Source organism: Arachis stenosperma, chromosome 6, assembly GCF_014773155.1.
Source record: "Arachis stenosperma cultivar V10309 chromosome 6, arast.V10309.gnm1.PFL2, whole genome shotgun sequence".
NCBI classification, from domain to species: Eukaryota; Viridiplantae; Streptophyta; class Magnoliopsida; order Fabales; family Fabaceae; genus Arachis; species Arachis stenosperma.
In genome coordinates, this window is record NC_080382.1 from 117,637,044 (window position 1) to 117,656,183 (window position 19,140).

The 19,140-nt window shown below is 37.7% G+C and overlaps 1 pseudogene; it reads left to right on the forward strand.

Annotated features, from left to right (window-relative positions):
- The first annotated feature begins 3,725 nt into the window (after positions 1 to 3,725).
- On the forward strand, positions 3,726 to 14,715 carry LOC130933493 (uncharacterized; annotated as a pseudogene).
- Positions 14,716 to 19,140: the final 4,425 nt, after the last annotated feature.

Sequence of the window (19,140 nt, forward strand, 5' to 3'; positions counted from 1 at the left end):
GTCACCTTTATTAGAATATCATAATTAGGGTACAAAATCAGGAAAATATCAAAGAAAATCAGAAAAAAAATCAATGTAATTTATTAGAATATTATTCTATAATTAGCATACTCATTAGCGTACTCTTGGTCTATATATTGGTAAGAACCTTGTAATCAAGTAAAGAAATGAATATGATACTTTTCTAAATTATTCTTATTTTCTTTCTTAAACCCTTTGTACCAACGTAACATAGTATCTGAGCAGAGTTAGGTTCTGAAAACTCAGAAGTATCATCACTGTCCTAGTAATACTACCAAAACCCAACATGTCCGTATCTGAAGAAACCAGTAGTACTACTAATCCAAACTTAACCATTTTTGACGGATTGACATTACAAATTGTAAATATGCTACGCAATAGTCTTAGAATGTAATCATCACAAACCAATTTTGACAATTTGTCAATTGGTTATAAATTAAATGGAGATAATTATCCATTATGGGCAACTCTAATGAAAAAGCAATTGGTGGAAGAGAAAAGAAAGTTCACCTAACAGGCGTACCTCTGGCACCGGCAGAGACGGAACCAGCATATGATCAATGGGAACAAGCAGATCAAACAGTTTTTACCTGGATTATTCAGAACATCAAAGCAAATCTGATGAACAACGTGTCTCAATTTCCAACTGCAAAAGCACTATGGGACGGTCTGGCAACCACTTATGGAAGCGGTACCGATCCGATGCAGATCTACGACCTACATCGACGAGCCAATACTCAGAAACAAGGACATGATACCCTAGAGGAATTTTGGAACAAATTGCAAGCCATATGGATGGCCATCGATAGAAAACAACCAAATCCCATGAAATTTCCTGAAGATATTCTGATTTTTAACCGATTAAAACAAGAATAGAGGTTGTATCAGTTCTTTACTGGAATTGATGAAAAATTCAAAACAATCAGAAGGGATTTATTGAAGCAAGAGACATCTCCTTCAGTCGAATCCGCCTACGCCGCTATTCGTAGGGAGGCGGCCCGACTTCAAATCTTGAAGCCTACTATCGACGGCGTAGGCAATGCATCACAAGGAGACATTACGATCAGACTAGCTACAAAAAATAGAGCAAACTGAGACGTACAGGGACGTAGCCGCTCAGAAACTGCTTTCAAGCGTTCACCACCACGAGACAAGAAGGATAAAAGTCATCTCTCCTGCACACACTGTGGAATGAAGAAACACACCAAAGAAAACTGCTTTAGGATTGTGGGTTACCCAGATTGGTGGAAAAATAATCTCTAATCCTAATCAATTATCAATTCCTTGATTAATCAATTGTGACAAGGGGTTAAGAACATTCACTGATTTAAAAATCACACAATTTTCAAGAACCAACTTGGTTGATTCGATGTCACTTATCAAGTCCAAGTTTAAAACCCAAAGAATCATGAGAAGAAGTTTTAAGCTTAATTCAATTAATTAATTTTTTCAAGATATTAAGAGAATTCAAGTCAGAAGAGAATTATTTTCCAACACATTTAATCCTTTAAATGAAGAACAAAAATTCTTTCTTAAGAAAATATCAATGCATTACTCAAAATAGAAAAGTTATAACTTATAACATTAGTCCATAGGAATCAATAGAACTCCTAACCTCAATCGAAGAGATTAGTGACTCATGCTAAACTTCAAAATCAAAGACAAATTGAAAAATGACCAAAAGGTCTGAAGGTTCCCCCAAAAAGGTTTTCAGGATTCCTTCTATACTCCAAACTAAAACAAAACCTAGGAATTAAGTACAAACTTCATTAAAACAAAAAGCAAAATCAAATCTTCTGCAATTAATTTTTAATCCTTCTAGTGATTTTGGTCCATGACTTGATGATTTAATCCTTGAGTTGGTGATTCAATGTGGGCTTGAGGTGAGCCTTTTACAAGCATTATGAACTGGGGCCTTGGGGAGTGTGGCACGCCCACTCACTGGCGTGTTGCACGCCACTCTATTTTCAATCCCCTTGAGACACCTTTTCTGGCGTGTGGCACGTCCGTAGCTTGGCATGTTGCATACCAATTTTCTTGACACCACTGAGAGGAAACTTCATGGCATGTGGCACGCCCAGACCTTGGTGTGTTGCACGCCAACTTTTAGCATTGATTGAGTCTTCGAAGGCATGCCAAAATGACACGCTCCTTAAGCTTGGCGTGTTGCACGCCATGAATTATGAAATCATGGAAGTCCACTTTTGGGTGTATGACCGCCTACTCACTTGGTGTGTTGTACGCCAAGTTGAATCTTCTAATTTGAGCTTCCTTTCTTAGCACGCCACTTTCTTGGCGTGTTGCACGCCAACTTCGAACTTGATTTGTCTTGAATTTGAGCTTTTGAAAAGTTGGCCCAACGTGCCACGCCTTTGCCTTGGTGTGTGGCACGTCAGCTTCTTGAATTTTCTTTTTTATTGGGCTTGTGACATGCCACTTCCTCGACGTATTGCATGCAAATTCCAAAACTCATCTCTAGGAATCAATTTTGGGTATGTGGCATGTCCAGAGGCTGGCGTGTTAGACGCCCACTTAAATGTCTATTTTTCACCATCGAAGGCATGTTATCTTGAACCTGGCGTGTTACACGCTACCACCAAGGCATCCTGGGAGTTGAGATTTTGGACGTGTGGCACGCCCATGTAGCTGGCGTGTTACATGCCCACTTTATGCACAAAATTTGAGTTCTGTACTTTTGGACCAGCGTGCCACACCTTTATGTTGGCATGTGGCACACCAACTCCTCTGCTTTAGGGTGTATGGCATGTGATACGCTCTCCTGTTTGGCGTGTTGCATGTCAGTTCTTTGCTTTCCGAAAAATGTTTTTTTGGTTGAATTTCTTTGCATTTCTTTTGTTGTCATTTTCTTACAATTAACAAAACATAAAAATATTTAAAGTACTAATAGAATAACCTTAAAATTTATATAATTAACAAATAAAAAATGATCAATTTTCTCTAAAAAAATACTGAAAAAAGTAATTAAAATATTTATGCATCAAATTTCTATTATATTCAATTGATCTCTGAAAGAGACATTCTCAATTTTAAAATCTTCATTTTTTCTCTTACATTTAATATATTTTTAAAATTTTGGATCAAATCATCAACAATAATACAAATTCTCAATTGATAATTTAAAAAAATATACCTCATTGATGTCATCTGATTTACTATAAGACAAACTTGTGCCTCATGATTTGATTCTTCTCTTTCGATAGAAGCATATATCATAAAGATTTACATGATGGTCGAACTAAATTCACATTTATAATAAAAATTTAAACAATTATATATTAAATACGCATATTTAAAAGCAAACAATTACCAAATTGGAAATAAATCTAATCTAATATAATCTTCTACTTTCCTTTTGCAAAAAATTAAATTTTATTAAAACTAATTTAGATTGATCGAGTGGTTAATTTATTCGTTCACTTAAATAAGTGTTAAAAATTTAAATTTCACTTGATATATAGAATAATTTATTGATCAATAACAAATTTTAAATAAATTCAGATTTACGATAAATTAATCTTTTGTCTGTGATATACCGAAAAATAGCATGAACAAAAAAAAAAAATAAAAGTTATTAAAAGCAAAAGAGAAGGGATAAATATGTAAAATCAGACGCGGCTAAACCCTATTGGGGCAACGGTATAAAAGGCGAAGGATAAGCAACTTGAGAAAGAGAGTGCCGGGCGCCCAACCTCCCCGCCATTTAGCATAAAATCCCTAATTACAAAATCCAAACACAAACCCTTCTTCTCTCTCTCTTTCTCACACACACGCACACACATTTACATTCACATTCACATTCACATATTCTCTTCTTTCAAGTCTTCCCTCCTCTCCTGCTGCCAACCCGACACTCCCAAACACAAACAGAAGAACCACCTCCTCCACTCTCTGCAACCGCATCCAATAATAATATAATAAATACAAAAACCGAACACAACATAATCCTGTTTCTGTGAGCGGTTCTCTTTGTCTCTGATTTTATTGAATTTCGATCCAAAATTCAAGCGATGGCGACGGAGCAGCAAGTGGCCTTGATCCTTGGCTCCGACCCGACTCACCTCGAATCCCTAATCCAGACGCTGACGTCAGCCACCACCAACGACCAGCGGGCCCAGGCCGAGTCCCTCTTCAACGCCTGCAGGCAAGCCCAGCCCGACTCCCTCTGCCTGGGCCTTGCCAGCCTCCTGCACTCCTCCCCTAATCCCGAGACCCGCACGGTCTCCGCTGTCCTCCTCCGTCGCCACCTCACCCCCCGAGGCGGTGACGATTCCTCGTCCTTCCTCTGGCCCCGCCTCTCCCCTCCACCCACTCCACCCTCAAGTCCCTCCTCCTCACCTCCCTCCACCGCGAGCCCGTCACCTCCATCGCCAAGAAACTCTCACATACAGTCGCCGAGCTCGCCTCCGCCCTCCTTCCCAACAACGCCTGGCCTGACCTACTCCCCCTCCTCTTCCAGTGGGTGACCTCCGACCAACCCAAGCTCCAGGAGATTTCCCTCCTCATATTCGCCGAGCTTGCAGACTACGTTGGCGAGGCTCTAATTCCTCAATTGACGACCCTCCACGCCGTTTTCCTCCGCTGCCTCGGCCCCTCGTCCACCTCCGATGTCAGAATTGCAGCCCTGGCAGCCAGCATTAATTTCGTGCAGAGGTTGACGAGTTCTTCCGATAGGGACAGGTTCCAGGATTTGCTTCCGCTGATGATGCAGACGCTGACGGAGGCGCTGAATTCCGGTCAGGAGGCTACTGCACAGGAGGCGCTGGAGCTTTTGATTGAGCTTGCTGGTACCGAGCCAAGGTTCCTCCGGCGGCAAATTGTGGAAGTGGTAGGGTCCATGCTGCAGGTTGCTGAGGCTGAGTCCTTGGAGGAGGGGACAAGGCATTTGGCTATTGAGTTTGTGGTGACTTTGGCTGAGGCGAGGGAAAGGGCGCCGGGGATGATGAGGAAGTTGCCACAGTTTATTAGGAGGCTGTTTGGGGTTCTGATGAATTTGTTGCTTGATGTGGAGGATGATCCTACTTGGCACAGTGCCGAGCTGGAGAATGAGGATGCTGGGGAGACCAGCAATTATGGTTTTGGACAGGAGTGTTTGGATAGGCTGGCTATTTCTTTGGGTGGGAACACGATTGTGCCGGTTGCCTCCGAGCTTCTGCCAGGTTACTTGGCTGCTCCTGAGTGGCAGAAGCACCATGCTGCCCTCATTGCACTTGCGCAAATTGCAGAGGGTTGTTCAAAGGTATGATGCTGGTTCATAGGTGGTTTGCTTAATTTGTTGCATCGATTACCATTAGGATGTCGTTTCTTGGAAACTCTTGAGATGGCTTTTATATTTATAATTGAAATTGTTGATTGACTTGACTTGGAAATTTGGGTAATATTGAGAAGAATTATAGTGTATGTAATGAATATATGTTAAGCTGGAGGCTCAGTAATTGTAGTTTAAGGGTGAGAATCGGTGATGCTATCATATTGCAAAGCATAAGCTTAAAGAATCTTGGGCACATGATATTAAATGTTACACTGATGGATGATAGGGATGGGGAAAATGAGTAGCACTCAAATGTTCTTTGTGATAAAAAAGGTAGTACTCAAGATTAAAAGGAAGTCCTCATTGTACAATTATAAATGTGCTGATGTTATATTGGATTGAATGTTCAGCAGTGAGAGACCAACCAGAAAATGGGGTCAGTGCTATAGAGATGATGATGTTGTGTTAGAGGAGTGAACACGGTAGGCAAAGTGGGATTAATAATGACAAATTTGAGAAAATGTTGGTTCAGTATCTAGTTTGAAAATTACAGAACATTGCCTTTGTAATATGTGGAGAATGCCCATAGAACTGCAGAAGTCCTAATAAAGGGAGTACAAAAAATGAGGATTAGAATTAGACCAATGCTGGAGAAGCAAAATTATGTATTAACTATTGGTTAGATTTTAATTGTTTGGCTATAGACATGGTTTATGATAAGACACAAATGTGTTGTCTAATATTTGTAGATGGCTTCACTTAATGGAATGAGCTTGGATTGTTGTAGTTTTGATTGAATTTTAATGCATTAGTGTCTGTATGGTATCAGTGTGTTTTTCCTGTGCATTGTGTAAATGGCAGCCGTTAAGATGAAAAGAAGAAAGTAATGACTAATTGACTATACTTCTCTATGTGTTCAGGTGATGATAAAGAATTTGGAGCATGTGCTATCAATGGTTTTAAGTTCATTTAGTGATGCCCACCCGCGTGCACGATGGGCAGCTATAAATGCAATTGGTCAATTGTCCACAGATTTGGGGCCAGACTTGCAGACTAAATATCATCACTTAGTGCTGCCAGCGTTAGCTGGTGCCATGGATGATTTTCAAAATCCCCGTGTGCAGGTTTGCCCCTTTTCATAGACCAGATACATTCTCTTGTGGAGTAATGCAAGTTAGGCACTCAGGCTTCTCCATTTTTCACCAAAAGAAATGTGTGAATTTGTTGTATATGACCTTATGTGTTCCATGTTAGGCTAATATGGGATCTAATGATCTATCTATCTTTTGTGTATTTGTATTCCAATTGCACAGTTGTCTTTTGATAATTCATTTGCATGAAAAAAGACATCAATGCTGTCTCCATTTGGTGCTTGCATATTACAGGCTCATGCTGCATCTGCAGTTCTAAATTTCACCGAGAATTGTACCCCGGAGATCCTAACACCTTACTTAGATGGGATTGTGAGCAAGCTTCTTGTACTCCTGCAGGTATTTTACTGTACATGTTTAGCTGGCGGAAATATCTTGGAATATTTTAATTTAAAGTCTTAACTTGGAGATTATATGGTGTTTTACCTTGCTAGGCATCTCAATGTGGTCTGAAATAAATTTCACTTTATTGATTGTTTCTGGTTCTCTTTTTAGGCTACAACGGGATCTGCACTTTGCTTTATCTAGTTTTATTTTGTCTCAACTGAATTTCGAATATATTGTATCAGATTGAATGTTGGGTAGCTATCTAGAGAATAACCTTAATACTGTAGAGATAAGTACGTGAATTAGAAAGTGAACACACCAGATGAAAGAGAATTAGGAATGTGTACTTAGAGACAAGTTGGGGTAGTACCTACTATGAAAGATGGTAGACTTTTTCTTGAGGTGATTACATCATTTGTTGAAAATACATGCATAAGGCATGGGAAGGGAAGTTGATCAGATTTGGTAAACAATTAGATTTAGACATGTTTTATGATAGGACATTATGATGTTCTTTGATTCCGGTACTAGAGTCCTACCTAGTGAGGAACACTTGTTACTTTATGATGACACTGGTTAGTGTAAGCCTTAGGTTTGTCAGTTTATTAATTTTTCCTTTCAAAATTACATGTTTTTAATAAAAATCCTTTGGTAAATTATATGTGCCCCTTGTATATATTGTCAGTATGTTTTATGGTACCTGTTTATATGTTTTACATTTAAGATGGTATCTATGGAGCTTTATGGTCTATTTTTTTCATCTGTGACTTTTGTTCTAGAATGGGAAGCAAATGGTTCAAGAAGCGGCTTTGACAGCTTTAGCTTCAGTTGCTGATTCGTCACAGGTGATTTATGCTGTCAATCCTGCCCAACACAATTACAATATTTTCAACTTCTGTGCTTAAATAAATTAAAAATACTTGTGTCAACAGGAGCAATTTCAGAAGTATTATGATGCTGTGATTCCTTACTTAAAGGCTATTTTGATGAATGCAAATGATAAATCTAATCGAATGCTTCGTGCCAAAGCAATGGAGTGCATTAGTTTAGTAGGAATGGCTGTTGGGAAGGAGAAGTTCAGGGATGATGCCAAACAGGTGATTTTTAATTTTGTTCTTTGCATTCTTGTGTTCCTTGTTCTTTTCTCTGTACTGCTACTGTTTGTAAAGCCAAGATTCTATTTTATACGATTATAGATCACCTTTTCTCTGATGATATATGGTTTTTATGCTTTTTCTTTTACTAGGTCATGGATGTATTGATGTCACTGCAACAATCCCAGTTGGAGGCTGATGATCCGACTTCAAGTTACATGTTACAAGTATGGGCCTTATACAGTTTTGGCATCTACTCTACAATATGCTTATATCAATTAGAACCTAACATTTTAATTTGCCTTTTGTGCTTTCAGGCATGGGCACGGCTTTGCAAATGCCTTGGGCAGGATTTTCTACCATATATGGGTTTTGTCATGCCTCCTCTGCTACAGTCTGCACAACTTAAGCCAGATGTGACCATTACATCAGCAGATTCGGATACTGAATTCGATAATGATGATGACAGGTTTTCCTTCAGATATAGTTTTAACTTAAATGTTATAAATGATTGATATTGGCTCCATGGTTTTACATGATATTATATGTTTCTGGAATTAATTCATCCTTCATTTTGCTTTTTTGCGAAGTCCTTTCCACAACCCACGTTTGATAATAGTGTTTGAGAGGGAAAGAGAGAAAGTGAGAGAGAAAGCGGGAGAGTGAAACAAAGAGAGTAGTTTGAAGGGTTCATTTTGAATCGCTAATTGCTGAAGCACTGAATCTGTGCTTATATACCGTCACAATGCCAGAATTCGAAAAAATGATGATTATCCAAAAGCAAATTTACTCACACTGATCAAGTTTTAGTTGTTTGTGGCACTTGCAAAAGATTGTTCAATTTTAGTGGATATTTAGGTGTGTGAATGTTGGAATTTCCAATGAGATATAGACAGACCTTGTTCCATTGCTGACATGGAGGAGATGAGGTCCATGATATGATGATGCATGCATTAGTTTTGAGTATTCCGGAGTGACATGAGATGTAGCTTCAGAATTCAGATACCAGGCAGAATCTGTAACAACTGATTCAGAGGTGGCTATGGTAGTAGAATAGTGAGGAGCAACAATTGAAGGTATAGGAGTTCTAGAAGGAGCATGTGTGGTGTAGGAGGGAGATTGATTCGGGGGAAATGAAGATGATGTAGGTGCATGATTGAGATATATGCAGAGCTATGATTTGGTAGGAAATTAGTAGTGTAATTAGGAGTGTGAGAAACAATAGACATAAAATGGCATATGGTGGAGGTGGAGGGTAGGAGGGTTGGAAATCCTGATCGAACCTGTGCTAGCAATTAAAGTTGGAATGACCTGGCTTATTGTGGAGCAAACAGGTTGAAGCATCCATTGCGTCCCTGCCACCACCAAAACGACCACCATGACAGCCACCATATCCTCCTCTGGAATTCATGACAGCTTGAGATGCACTATGTGCCTGAAGCGCTGGTACAAAGGACCTCTGCCCATGGCTTCAGCTTCAGCTTCAGCTTCGTGAATCATGAAGTGTGCCTCTACCTAAGTCACATAGTAAGGTTCAGATCTTGTGTCTATGGAGGTGATGAAGTTGAGAGCTGTTGTTGAGAGCATTCTTCGGCGACAAAGTTCAGATTCAGATCTAGTGTCTATGGAGGTGTGCCTCTTCCCAAAGTACATACTCCTTGAGATGCGGTTGTTCAAAGAACCCTTTGGTGACACAAATTTTAGAGGATGAAGAGCGCACCAATCGATGAGGCTGAAGTCCTAATTGCTTTTGATTGCCGATAGAACTTGTCGACGGTAGGGAAGATAGTTCCATTCATTGAGTCAGAGATATTTAGAAGAGGATGTGGTAGAGGAGGAGGAGGAGGAGGAGGAGGAGGAGGAATTGTTGGTGACGATATATTTACCAATGGAGGAGCATCCATGCTTTGAAATGTGAAGCTCTTGATACCATAATAATAGTGTTTCAGAAAGAGAGAGAAGAGACAAAGTGAGATGGAAAGAGACTGAATCAGAGAGAGTTGTGTGAAGTGTTATTCTGAATAACTAACTGCTAAAGCACCAAGTCTGTGCTTATATACATAGAGGGCAATCTTGTTCAGCAAGCTTGTGCAAAGGGTAGAAGAGTCTTTACATGGTTAAGTTAATTAGGGGAATTATGCCTAGCTAACACTTGCTCTTAACTGCCTAACAAATCAACTTAACTGTTTCTAACTCTTCTACTCAGCTCACTGTATTTTATTTGAGTTTCCATATAGCGTGGTTCTTTTAAAATGGTTTAGACTTTAGATCTTTTGAGAAAATTTGAGTGTGGCCCATTGCTTCTACTATTAGTTTGTATCTGCATGACATTATCATTGACAAGAGTTTCACATTTTAGATTCTGCTTATATTTTCATATTTTTCATTTTGGACTTTTGACTTTGATACTTTTGATGGTTGAATTGTTTTCAACCTTAGTTTGTGGAACACATGGAGGGCAACAGAGCAGCTTAAATCCAGATTGAGTGAAAAGTAAATTTTGATAGGACACCGTCAAGTGTCAAGTATGTGTGATTCATGGGGAGATTTGTTAATTTTAAATAAGACCTAGTAGACTTAAGAGAATCGCTGGGATGCACCCCCCTCTCCCCCCAAAAAAAATTTAACCATGTATTTTCAGGTTCATTTATCATTGTGGTCAATATCATGAAATATTGGGGAATAAGCACCTTGTTCTTTGATAATTTGAACCAGTTCTAAGAAGAAAGATAAATTGATTATACTGATTGATTTGTTCACCTTCTTGAATATTTGTAGCATTGAAACAATCACTCTTGGGGATAAAAGGATAGGAATTAAGACAAGTGTCCTGGAGGAGAAGGCTACAGCCTGTAACATGCTTTGTTGCTATGCAGATGAGTTGAAGGAAGGATTCTTTCCTTGGATTGACCAGGTTTACTTTCTCTTGCATTTTATTGGAACTCTCCATACCCATAATTGCTATTATCATAATGTTTTGGTCAGGGGCTAACTTTGCTTAATCATCTACTAGGTTGCTTTTACATTGGTTCCTCTTCTTAAATTTTACTTCCATGAAGAAGTTAGGAAGGCGGCAGTTTCAGGTAATATTTTTAGTATCTAAGATCCCAGTGTTCTGCTAGCTTGTTGTCCTTTTTTTTTTCCTTTTTTATTTTATCATGCCAGTTTCAGCTTGCTGTCTAACCTGAGGAGACTCTGTAACAGAGTGGTTGTTTGTCTTTTTTGATAGCCCTTATTGAATTCATGTTTTTAATCCCACTTATCTGTTATCATTTTTCCCCGATAGCTATGCCGGAACTGTTATCATCAGCAAAATCAGCTGTAGAAAAAGGGCAAGCACAAGGTCGTGATGAGACCTACATAAAACAGCTGTCTGATTATATAATACCAAATTTGGTGGAGGCTCTACACAAGGTTAATGTCCTACTGTTGTTCAGGTTATTGATGTGGAATCAGTGGTTTTTTGTGCTTGTATTGATGCATTTTTTTATCTATCTTTCAGGAGCCAGAGGTAGAAATTTGTGCAAGCATGTTGGATGCATTGAATGAATGCATACAGGTCTGTGACATTCATCTATGGTGTCAAATAACTTATATTATTTATGCAGGTTATCAATTTTCTGTAAGCTGTTTGATCCTCAAGATAACTTGGACTTTTGTCTGACAGGTCTCTGGACCACATCTAGATGAAAAGCAAGTACGAAGCATTGTTGATGAGATCAAACAAGTCATTACAGCCAGTTCGTCAAGAAAACTTGAAAGAGCAGAGAGGGCCAAGGAAGAGGACTTTGATGCTGAGGAAAGAGAACTACTCAAAGAAGAAAATGAGCAAGAAGAAGAACTTTTTGATCAAGTATATCTTCAAAATTATTATTATTATTATTATTATTATTATTATTATTATTGGCTCATCAGAATAAATATATTTTTCATGTATGTTTACCTCCCTCTTAAATTGAGTATCATTTTGTTCTAGGTTGGTGATTGCTTGGGCACTTTGATAAAGACATTTAGAGGGTCTTTCTTGCCTTTCTTTGATGAGCTTTCATCGTACCTAACGCCCATGTTTGTAAGTTACTCTCCACTTGCCTCACTTTGTATTTTATCTTGCTGCTGGAATGAGTCCTCGAGTTTTGTTGTTGCCTGAAAGAAGTTCTATATTGTCATCATTGGTCTTCCATAGTTTCATTGAAGTCTTTCCTTATGGCAGACTACATTCTGAAGCAAAATTTATCATATTGGAAAAATCTTTTTCTGCTTATACTATTAGTACTCTTATTAGCTGTCTCACCTAAATAATGTGGTGCTTAGAAGCATCTTAACAAGTTGTTGGTTCAAATATTTAAAATTATAAGAGTGTAAAGAAATCTGTAAGATTTTGAATTTCTTGTATGCTTAGGTGGAAAATTTATCCCCTTTTTGGTTGGGCTGGGGAGTCATTTTTTTATTTTGGGTTTTTGTTTTCTTTTTGTTTTGAATTACCAGTGAATTTTCTGTAAAATTGTCACCAGCGGCAAGGATAAGTTGCTATATACAACTACTCTAATATTCCTCATGTTTGTGAATACAATATTTACTTTGACTTTCCAACTTAAATTCTATTTTTTATTGCTAATAATAATCAGGGTAAAGATAAAACTTCAGAGGAAAGGAGGATTGCCATTTGTATATTTGACGATGTTGCTGAGCATTGTCGTGAGGCAGCTCTCAAGTAAGAACCCCTTTATTTTTATTATTTTTATGTTTATCGTCTTAATTTTCATGCACAACGCTTATTCTATTCCATTTGTTTTGATTTCTTTCTTTTAACTTTTAATAGCTTGTCTATAGATATGGTTCATGATATATGAATTAATCATATTGTGTGATTTAAGTAGCTAGCCCTACCTAGCAGAAAAATACAAACCTGTATTTGAATAATGGTTGTGTTCTATGTTTTTGAAAGCTCTTTATGTTATGGATACAGGTACTATGATTCCTACCTTCCATTCTTACTTGAGGCCTGCAATGATGAATATCCAGATGTTCGGCAGGTTCTTTCTTTTAACTAGAATTTGTATCTAGGTTTTATTTATTTGAGATAATTGGCTTTCTGATTCCACAAAATCAATTATTTTTCCAGGCAGCTGTTTATGGGGTTGGTGTTTGTGCGGAGTATGGCGGATCTGTTTTCAAACCCCTTGTTGGAGGTTAATTGCTGACCGCCCCCCTCCCTCTCTCTCCAAAATGTAAATTGCGTTTTAGTATATTGTTTTGATCAATTTTTGTGCTCCATTGCAGAGGCGCTCTCAAGGCTAGATGCTGTTATAAGGCATCCAGATGCACTGCATTCTGATAACATAATGGCATATGACAATGCTGTTTCAGCTGTTGGAAAAATATGTCAGTTCCACCGCGATAGCATAAATGCAGCCCAGGTGATTTAAATTTGGTGCTTCATGCTCCTTTTCTTTTGAAGTTCTTGTTATTTGTTGTGCACACATGTTGATTTATAGTATGGCGAGGGGTGTCATGTTTCAGCTTTTGCTGAAACTTGGTGACTTTGTTGGGTAAATGATCGCACAATCCCATTGGGTAAATGATCAGCATAATTTTACCAACAATTGATTTTTTTTGGCAGACAATCCCTTTGTTTAGTTATGTTGGACAATAAAAATTTTGCAATTTATAATTCACTGTTTTCAACCTCTTACCATTTGATCTGGATACTTGGTCCTGAAAGTGTTAGTATAAAATCGTTTCTAAGTTTACTCATTAGTAAATTGCTAGCAGAAAAGTTTAGAGCAGCAATCAGTTTGTGCCTTTGGTTTCTAACATCCATTTGATTATTGCTTGGTAGCAGGTTGTTCCTGCCTGGCTAAGTTGCTTGCCTATTAAAGGCGATTTAATCGAGGCCAAGGTTGTGCATGACCAACTTTGTTCAATGGTTGAAAGGTAGAGTTCTAATGCAGAATGCATTGACTTAGACTGTTTACCTAATATGCTGCCAACTATGTTCATGTGATGATAAACTATTGCATTCAATTTCAGGTCTGATAGAGAACTCATAGGGCCAAACAATCAATATCTTCCCAAAATAGTTGCAGTTTTTGCCGAGGTACGACCATTCTGCCGACGATAGCTACTTGAATGTTACTAGTACTGCTAAGTTCTAGTTCAACTTCCTTTTCATTTCTAATGCATGCATTTTCATAATGTAGATTCTATGCGCTGGTAATGATCTGGCTACTGAACAAACTTCCAGTAGGATAATCAATTTGTTGAGGCAACTTCAACAAACTTTGCCGCCTCATACCCTCGCTTCGACCTGGTCATCCTTGCAGCCTCAGCAGCAGCTTGCACTGCAGTCGATCCTATCGATATCAACCTAGTAATATTTGATTGTTTTTGTGTTTTGTTACCTTTAAAGATGCACGTGTCTATAGTCATTGGGTATTGCAGTTGTGCCATTTGGGGGTAGCTGCTATGTCAGGTGAGGTCTAATCTGTTCCTTTTAAGCATTAAAGTGTCTTTCTTAGACCAGCAGCTGTGTCTGGTTGGTATGTCTTAGTTGCTGCATCCATATTTGACAATGCAACTTGCCGAGTTGGTTGGGTGAGAAGCCAAGTTTTGGGGTCTATTTGTGTACATTTAAGTGTCAGAACTCGGAAGGGATTTTGTGTTTAAGGGATGAACAGCTTGGAACTCGGTCGACTTTGGATGATGGGACGAAGTTCTGTTGCTGAGCCATGCTTGACTCAGGAAAATTTCATAGCATTCTTTCTTTTTTTTCGTTTTTCAGTTGTACCAGTTTTGACGAGTCATAAAACATTGTCACAGTTTTGATTAATTTGTATATTTTCTGGTTTCTTTCCTTGCTCTTCTCTTTGCGTTTTCAATTTCTGCCAGTAAAATTAACACTACTAAACGTTTCCCAGTAAGGAATTAAGAAGTGTATCTAATTACATAACCACTTGAAATGAAATATTGATTTTAGATGGTTTCTGTTTGAAATTCAGTTTATGTTCTTGATTGTAATCTTACATGGAAAGATAACAATCGAATTCGAGCATTCTCCCTATGTATTAATCATTTGAGAATTTTATTTGTATAGATTTGTTAGAGAAAAGAATGACGAATATATGTGCCGTCGGGATTTTTCCCTACTTAATACTAATGGTTTGATTAAAAGATTTTGCATTGTATTTATGTAATAAGAATGTTTGCTTATTAGTTGATATACGATTTTTTATTATTATTTTTATCATCTAAATTAAACCCTCAGGGTGTATTGGGTTTGTGACTGTGTCCTGTGATAAGACCAAAGATATGATAACCAAACCGATTAATTAATTGGTTAAAAGACTGGTTCTAATATTTAATGGTTAAACCGGGTTCAATGTAGTATTGTAGTTGAATTGATTTAAATAATGTCATAATTAATTAATTTATCAATATAATTTTCTAGAAACTAAAAATTACTAATTCAATATCAGTAAAATCTAAAACTCGACATTTCTATGTATCAAATGAAGAATGTCATAAACCATAATATAGCAGCAAGAATGGCAAAATACTAATTCTTATTGCATAAGCAAAAAAAAGTTAGTAGAAATATTTGGAGGGAGGAATGGTGATAGCAAAAATTCAGTGTCAAGGAACGAAAATTAACCAAAACAATAGAAGAAAAATATTACAAAATCAACTTAAAAAAAAAAAGTTGGTACGGGATAATATGTACAATGGCTAAATCTGTAATATGTTAGGGCTTCAATTGTATAATCCGCATGCCTTGTAACCTTTAGTATTTCACATTTAAGTTTTGATTGAATGACTAAATATGTTGTCTATTTGTTTCTGAATATGTTGCATCCGCGATCGAATATTGGCCATGTAATGCCTAGGAATGAGGGCTGATAATCTGTTTGTTGATCAAAAAATATTTTCGATATAAATGAATTGAATCGAAGAAGTAAAGTGCAGTTTCTCAAGAAAACACGCGCGTGAGTATAAGGTTGAAAGTATTCGACGCCGATTGGATTTCGATTGTTCTATTGATCGAATAAGTTAAATCGAGTCGAAAACTTGATTCGAGAAATTAAGTAAGGTTTTCGAATAAGCTGATCGAATAGTTGTGGAAGCGGAAAAGTTTGTGGCTTTTCACACGAGGGAAATATGGGAAATGTCTACAATCACGCAGTAGGAACAGTTACCAAGAGTGATTGTATTTCAAATTTGTAATTCTTCATTTAATTGTAAGTAATTGTAATCAAATTAACCGTTATGTAAGATAGTCTATAAATACTGTGAAGTGTTAGGGAATAAGGGTTGGAACTTTTACTCAGAAAAAAAACTCTAGCACTCTCATATCCCAGCGAATTACTGAGTTTGCGATCGAGTTACATTTTTTGTAGGATTCCTTCCATCTTCTTCTTTTTCTTAATTTATCTTTACTGTAACTTTAACATTTCAATTGATCATATTTACTAAACGTTCTCAACTTGCTCTGTTTATTTATCTTTCTGCATTTTATCGTTTAAGTTAAGAATCCTTTGGTTTAATTAAAGGCATTTTTATTGTCTTCTGTTAATTCTGATGCAAACCTTTTCATTTACCATGTATTTAATTTTCAAAAACTTTAATTTCTAAGTTTCATTTGTTAATTTACAAACTTGCTTTATCTTTATTTTCAAACTCTGTCTAATCGAAGATGCTTTGATGCACTTCTAGAAAACTAGTACTCGCATAGAGGAGTAGGTTTCGCTCCCAGATCACTAGATATCGAACTACCATTGATTTGCTAAAAATCGACAAAACAAATTGGCATGCCTGATGAGACCGTTTTTAAATCGAAGTGTGTCAAATAAATTCTTTTCCAGCAATTTTAGTGTATGCGATTACGAAATGGGAAGATCATTCACATGGCTGATGAATTATCAAATGTGAATGGTGGTTCTTCCACCAATGATAGTATACCAGTATCCATGCAACAAGCCGACGTATCTTCGCGTTCGGAAGGTGTAATTAGAACTGAAAGTATAGTCGTTACGACTATACAAACTGGAAATGTTGGACGTAATACTCGTCCATGTGGTCCTGTGCCACCATATCAACCTCCATTAACCACTGGTTGGCCTCTTTATGGTCTTCTTCCTGGTTATACCCCACCAGTGGGTGGTTTTATACCGCCTGTCCGTTTTGGGAATATAAATGGAGTGAATAATGCTCAAAACCCACAACAATATTCTGAGTTTTCTCGTGATTATCATGTGGGCTCCACTTCGAATGCCACCAATTCAATGGCAGTATATCGACAGCAAATGGAGGAAAGTCATCATGACTTAATTAATTTATTGACTCAGCAAATGACTACAATTCTGAATCCCATGATGGTTGATCATGAATCAAAATTTGAGCGTCTTGCCAGACAAGTCGAGAGGATTGCTCGAATCGTCGATTATGATGAAGGTGAAAGGCATAATGCCTGGGGAAATAACGAGGGGGTGGAAAATGTTTTTCAAAATGAAGATCATATCCCAAATCGAGAAAATCCTCGCGTGGTTCTCCGAGGTGAAAATGCTGATGATGTTTTAAATGGATTGCGTGGTGATCGCTATCAAGTATCAAGTCACTAGAATTGTAGAAGAGGTACTGAATCGGATTGGACTAAATGTTGGTTTTATGAATCAACCACATTTTGTGTCTGCTTTTCCCCAAGTAGTTCAGATGGCTGAAGTGCCAAGAGGGGTAAAAAATTCGAAAATAACCACAAAATTTGCTGGAGAAGTCGGAGAATCCACTACTAAACATGTGGTTCGTTATTTGGTCGAGATCGGAAATTTAGCCAATGATGAAAATTTGAAAATGAAATTTTTTCCTTCATCATTGACAAAAAATGCATTTACTTGGTTTTCGAATCTTAGACCAAATTCGATTACAACATGGAATCAGTTGGAAACTGCTTTTCACGCTCAATTTTACCAAGGGGAAATGAATGTGGCAGTTACCGATCTAGTAGTTTTGAAACGTGAAGATGGTGAAACTATCGATGATTATTTAATACGTTTCAAAAATGCTAGAAGTAGGTGTTATGTGACGATACCTAAAAGTGAGATTATGAAAATAGCGACTATGGGGTTAGGATTTTATATTCGCAGAAAGTTGCTTAATGTGTATATTCCTGATTTGGCCCATTTAGATGAGAAGGTTCGACAGAACGAACTCATGACAAAGGAGAAAGAAAAACATAGAAATGAGCAAAGGTCGAAGAGTAAACCGTTTACTCGAAAAGAAAAGGTTGCTTATGTAACCATGGAATCCTCAGAAGAGGAATTCGATTTTGAAATAGAAGTCGATTTAACTGAACTTAAGAAAGGTCCTCCATATGTTTGCTCTTTACTGAAAAAACTTCCTAATAGTGAAAAGTCGAATGATTCAATACTTAAAAGTGTGAAAAAATATAGTTTTGATATATCAAAATCTGATCAGATTTTCGATGTGTTGCTTAAAGATAAACAATTAGTTTTACCTGAGGTAGAACTTTACTTTCCGTTAAAGATTTAAAGGGAAAGCCTTACTGTAAATTTCATCAAGCAATAAGTCATTTGACTAACAGTTGTGTCCATTTCAGGGATTTGATTCAAGAAGCAATCATGGAAGGACGGTTGAAATTTGATGATGGCAAGAAGGAGATGAAGGTTGACGTTGATCCCTTCGAAGTTGATACTAGTTATGTTGAGCCCTACTTGGGGGTGAACATGGTTGGCATGTCTTATGATTTCGATGTGGTTCTTGATGATTTTGAGTCACAGGTGAGATCTGTTTATCCCAGAACGGAGGATGGCTTGCTAGATTTCTTAGTTTAGCAGAAGATCAAAGACCGGGACGTATCTCTGTGTCCACGGTGCAATGTTGTCTTCGACGCTGAGGCGGCAGCAATCTTTGAAAAAAAAGAATGAAGAAGGAATTGGCTCATAGGGAAGAGCAAGCGCATCAGAGGCAGCCAATTCGTCGTATAGAGGGTTCTAGTTCAAAGATCCTTTAGCGTGATGTAACTGCACCTTTGAGTCAATCTCAGGCCATATGTGTTCAGTGGATAAGAAATTATCAAGAATTCCAAAGGCGTGATCATTTGTATCGATGCAATCCTCGTGAGGGTATCAAGCACCGTCCCAAAATCAATATGCTTTCTATCGAGGACGTGCCAGGGGTTACCCGAGAGGAAGAGGTGAAAGAAGGAGTTTTACTCAAAGTAAGAAACTTCAAATAGAGATAGGTAAGGAAGCAAGCAAGGGGGCAA